We start from the raw sequence: 6,000 nt of genomic DNA on the forward strand, positions 1-6,000 counted from the left end.
ACCAAGACACACAGTTATAAAAGCAGGAGTCCTTTGGCCCCCAAAATTCTCTCTGATACATGCTGATGTTCATTTGCTCATGTCAGTTATTCGATGAACAATGAGAAAGAGGAGAGGTGATAGGACAACACAGGTGTTGTGCAACAGGACAATACAGGTGTTGTACAGAGATCCGGATCCTCAGAGGCAGCACCTACAGTCTTCCTGATACCCTTAGACACCTTGCTGATCTCTTCACTCTTTTGCTGCAAAACCACACTGTGCCCAGCCTCTTGTCTTCTCACACCAATCTGTACCCTCTCTTCCAAAACACTGATACTCTCAAGTCATCTTCCTTTTCCACTGCTTTATTGTGTCACTTTGTTGTTACTCAAATTATGATGACTAAAAGCACTGTGCTTTTAACAGGCGCAATTAGAAAGCAAAAGAAAACACAATGAGAGTGGGAGCTGAGCTGAGTTTGCCAGCCCATGGCACAGTCATCGTGTGTGCCCCTGTGGTGGGACAGACAGGCCAGCTGCGGGGCTACAAACCTGTGGAAAGGCCAAGGGGACACTTGGAGGCCAACAGCATCCCACTGTCATCTCTTCACAGGGCCTAGGCATACTTCCTCTGCCCAGAAGAGCTCTCCTGAGCCCAGGGGAGTTACAGACTTCATGACCTGTCACTCAAGCACCTGCATTTACAAGAACTCGTGCCTGTTATGCAAATATTCATTGTCGTAATGTAACAAGCGTTTGCATTCGAGCAGGAAATATCCTTATTTCTAGGGCACTGGTCACTTTGAATGAGATTGTGTGGAGTTCAATTGCTTAAATCAGCCATTTGCATGCCATTAGAGATATTTAAGAACTGGGTAGAGGGCCAATTTAATCTAGACAGTGTTATCATGATTTTCTGTCCGTGTGCTTTTTTGTAACTCAAGAATTCTGTTTTATGTTTAAATCTCTGTATATGTGGACTAATATAACACAAATGCATCAGGGTAATGGGGAATACGAAGGAGGAGTGTCCAATTCTGAGCTGGCATCTGACTGCATTACAGTAATTTGAATAATAATAGTGCTACGTCCTCGTTTTTCTATTGCTTCTCACGCACCTAGGATTGGATCCTGGCTGCTTTCTTGTTAGAATACCTCTTTAAAATTCAAATATGAAGTTAATTTATTTGTCTATTACCGTAAAATTTACTTGTGTAACAGGAATAATGTGTAGACATTAGCACCCTTTACCAGCAATGTGTTGTAAATCTGGTAAACGCCTTAGCTTGGCTTCAGCACTTAGTAGATCTGGCAACTTGTATACCCTTTGCATCCACGCATTAACACTTAATTACCTTGTCACATCATTAAACCCAGGCACATTTGCATTCCGGAGAGGTGCTGTGGGCGTGACTCAGAAAAAGATGAAAGAACAGCTGTTTTGCCCTTGCATCACGAAAATTTCTGGGAAGCTTCCTTCCAGCAGTGAGCTCATGGGATTAAATTTGTCACTTTGTGCAGGATCCTTTCAGCAAAGGGGTTGGCTGTTGGTTACTCTGAGACTTTCTGTTCCTCTGAAGGCTAAAATTAGAGCATGGCTGGGTTTCAAAGTTTTGCAATAAGAAGGAATGTTCATAGGACCGAAGGGTGAACATCTTGAACACCAGTTTGTGAATGAGCCCCAAAGCATCACCAAAGAGCTTTCTTTTCAAGTAAATCAAGAATTATTGCAAGAATTAGCTTAAGTTAGTGCACTAAAGCCCTGACTTGCGCTAACTAATGTTAGTGATCAAACTAAAACATTTGTGATGGCTGTAAGATCAACGAAGAGAGATGATGGATGTGCTGACCTTTGTCAGTTCCTCGACATTAGATCATAGACAGGCATTTTATTCAGGCTGCCTAGGACTGAAGCCCAGCTTTGATTCTCCATTGAGCAGATGATGAGCTGATGTTCACGCAGATTGTCTACTCTGTGATTTCTGCTCTGCTTCCTCTGCTTCTTCTTGATACTAGTAGTTCCCACTCATAGCTGATCCTTCCTGGTGCCTCTGTTGTGTTGATTTGTGTCACCACTGCAATCTAGGTTGGGGAATTGGTCTCAGTTTCCAGCATAAGATTACCCTCAGCTAGTATTGCCACCAGCCCTGGAGCTCTGCCTGTAGTGACTATCCCAAGATGACAAAGAGTGTCTGTGATACATCTGGGAACTGAACCCTCCTGTGTTTTGCATCAGCCTTTCAACAAAGACATCCTCTCCCTTCATCCGTTGTCCCATTCTTTCCAGAGACAAACACACATTAAATGTAAAAGTCTCTTTGTATATCACTTAAAACTGTTTTCTATTGCACTTTCAAAAAATTTTCTGAGTTGCAGCAGTAGTGAACAGAATATAAACCTCACGTTATCTTGGGTAGTCACACAAGATGCATGTGAATTACTTGAATCATTTGAGTTCACACTGGTAGGTTGGAAATCTCAAAAGGCATTCAGAATTTCTGTTTGGAGTTCTGGATAGGACTTTGGTGAGAAAAGCTCCCTTGGCATACACAGCATTTTCCGGAGCATTCCAAGTCTGAAAACTGAAACTGTTGGAGATGGAAGGACAAAAAAGCTGCTGGAACTCCAAGAATAACAAGGATCTAGTATCAGTGAAGATATTAGAAGTGCAGCTATATCCCATATTACACATGACACAGTGAACTTGACTCACATCTGCCCACAAGTCTTTGTGGCAGGATGGAAACTGAACCCATCCCTCCAGATTCCCATGTCAGAGCCCCCATGGCTCCCTGGCATTGCCTCCCAGCCATTTGGGCTCAGTCCATGCACCCAGCTCAGGGTCACAATTGGGCATTTACCACAGTGGTTGTCTGGAGATCATTAGTGCAGAATAATTTTCTCTGTACATCTCTGTGTGGACAGTCTCCTTGCAGAACAGCTACTTTGGTACGTTACCAGCTGTTGACAAATCTTGAGGCAAGGTGTGAAATGGAAAAAAAGGGCCTCTGTTGTGTCAGAAGCAGCACACAGATCCTTTCTTTTCTGTCAACATTTTGAGCCAAACCCAGTATCTCTCACACCACAAAAAAAGTGCAATAACATAGATTAATTTAGATTTCAAAGAAACCAATTATACATTTGTAAAAAAACCCTAAAGTTATTTCAATTTGAAGAGTGTAAAGGAATGCAGTGATGAGAAGAAAGACATTTAACTGTGCACTGAAAGGAACTGCAAGCTTGAAGAGATTACAATAAATTGCCAAATAGGCTGGGCAAGTAAAAATTGTTCAACCTTAAGAGCCATTAAAACAAAGCTAAGAAAAGTAAGTTTTGATCCTAATTAAGAGAAGCTTCTTGTGCGTGGTAACTCATGTAAATCTGCACTGTTAAAACAAGGTTAATACCTCGACAGAACTTCAAGCCACATTATTTATGAGTTTCCATGGAGTGGCATTGTAGCACTCAACAAACATGAAAGAGCTTACCATTACGTCAGCACTGTGGGACAGAAGATGTTTATTAACCCTATTATACAAATGAGGAAGGAGGAAGCGTATGCAATGTCCAGATGCTCATGAAGCAAGGGAGCCTGGTCTCTTGAGTCCCTGTCCAGAGCTGGGAGCAAGGCAACAGCCCTCCTGGCCCCCAGGCTTCCCCCTGAGCACGGGGCTGGTGGAGATCAGGGTCTTGCTGGACTTCCAGTGTTTGTGGAAGTGATGCTGTGACTGGTTGCATGGTGAAACTCTTTCTCACACACCTTTGCTGTCTGCCAGCAGGAGGGCCAGTGCTGAGGTCCACCTGAGCTCTCCTCCAGGCAGCTGTGCTCCCTGTCCAGCCTCCTCTAGTCACCCCGTGGACACCATGGGATCCTCTTCCATCAGTCTCATGGCACTGACCTACTTACTTGCTCTAGAGGAAGTGTGACCCTTTTGTTTTCCTCCTGTGACATCATTGCCTCATTTTCTCTCTGGGTAAATAGGTGAGTTGAGGTAATAAATTGGGGACCTAACCAGGACTATTTAAAGCAGGTAGAAGAAAAGAAGGTATCAAGCATTGTGAGGAGAAAAGAAAGAACTGATGTGATTGCATCTGTTCAAGTGGCTTCAAATTGTTGCAAACTCAATTCTAACAGGCAACCCATCCCCAAAACTGATATTAAGCTGCATATTCCAAGCAGGATTGTGACATTTTGCTTAGTGTCTGTTGATTAAATGGGGAGGGTGCCATGTGAAGTGGAGGAGCTGACAGGAGTTACCTGATGTCCAGACAACTTCTTCTGGCCAGTTTCTCCACTGGAAAGGAGAAAATGTGGAAAATGTCACAACTTTGTGGAAACATGGATGATTGCCCACAGTGAAATCATGTGATTTATGGGATATGCTGCCAACACTATTAGTGCCTTTCATCTGAGTCTACAAAGTTTTGCAATAAGGAGCAGCCCTTGTTCTTCAGTGACTATGATACTTCCTATTTGAAGGAGCCCATGTTACAGCCTGAGAGCCATTCCTGGAATGGAAGCCTTTCAGGTCTGATATTAAAAAGGAAAATAATTTCAACAGCATTAGAAATTCCATAGTCTGTGGAAAGAAACCTCTCTTGTCCACTAGCTCAGTTACCACTTTGAAGAGCTTGCTGTGGTCTTTCAAAACATCACCTGCCTTTGTTTTATAATTTCATGTCAGTACCTGATCTTACATAGTGGATACTGAGAATTTCTTACTTTCCTCTGCTAAGTACAGTCCTGGGAGCTGCAGAGTACCCTTGTTTTAACAGTAATCTATTTAAGACTCCAGATTTGGGTCAGATTTGACTGTCAGCATCTTTCTTTGCAAGAAAGAGCTGTGGACACTGTGGCAGGGCCACAGTGGCAGGGTGGCAGGGGTAAGCCCACACATTGTATATAAGGCTGATCAAATTTGCCACCAAAAGGGTTTTGAAGTGAAAGCCAGCACGGTACAAACCTGGCTGCACCACCCCTGGATCCAAGCTGAAGTGTTTCTGTGCTGGGGACCACTTAAATTTCTGAAATCAGGACTAATTTAGAGTCACTCAGGCTTTGCCAACATGGTGTCAGCAGAAGTTCCTTCCTTCCCAGTCCACATTAGTTGTTCAAATGATAAACTTCATGAATTACAGTGCTTGACGTGCATCCTGCCCCTCCTGCAGGGCAGATCACGCAGCTCCACAGCCTGTAAGTTTTGGAAGTAAAAAGTGGACATCAATCCCCACCTTTGAACACCTCAAAAAGCATCTTAAGTGCTGAGCAAGCTTCCCCACTGGAGGAAACAGGGTTTCAGCTGACTAACTGTAAGCACTCAGTTAGTTTAGCTTCTCCTCCTGTGTGCTCATCTAAAAGTGGGGATGATTACATCTGACTCCCCCTCCAGGTATTTGGAAGCTAATTTAGTTAATGCTTGTCAAGCACTTTCAGGTCTTCAGATGAAAGGGGCCGCAGATAGGCAAAGCACTGCTATTACTATTAATTATTTCTATTGTGCAAGGAGACATGAAAGCAGCAAGAGTGATGATTACTCGCTTCCTTTACAAGTGTCAAGACACAGCGCAAATACACAGACGGGGATCCTCCCCGCCCTGCAGTGCTCCTAATCTCACCAGGCAGATCATCCAGACAAGGAGCGGCGAAGGGAGCCCAAAGCCAGACAAGAGCAATGCATGTAGTGACTTACCGCACACGGGCTGGGTTTTGCAACAGCTGCTTTTTACAAATGTCCTGTTAGCCAAAGAAAGCACAATATTAGTGTTCTGAAGTATTTAAAAATCTCAACTCAGCATCTCAAAATGGAAAAGTCTTTTATAAAAGGTAGTAAATGCAAGCTCTCCTTGTTTGCCCTCTAATTTTTGAGCAAATCGAGCTTTGAAATTTTTCTTTGCAGCCACGAGCACTGAAAATATTTCATTAATAAAGAAGAAGTCAAAACTGCCCACAAACAATTTGAAATATTTGGATAGGTAGAACAAATTCCTGGTGGTAACAGGTTGCTGTCAATCAACTGCT

Source organism: Geospiza fortis, unplaced genomic scaffold (assembly GCF_000277835.1).
Source record: "Geospiza fortis unplaced genomic scaffold, GeoFor_1.0 scaffold16, whole genome shotgun sequence".
Taxonomy (NCBI): domain Eukaryota; kingdom Metazoa; phylum Chordata; class Aves; order Passeriformes; family Thraupidae; genus Geospiza; species Geospiza fortis.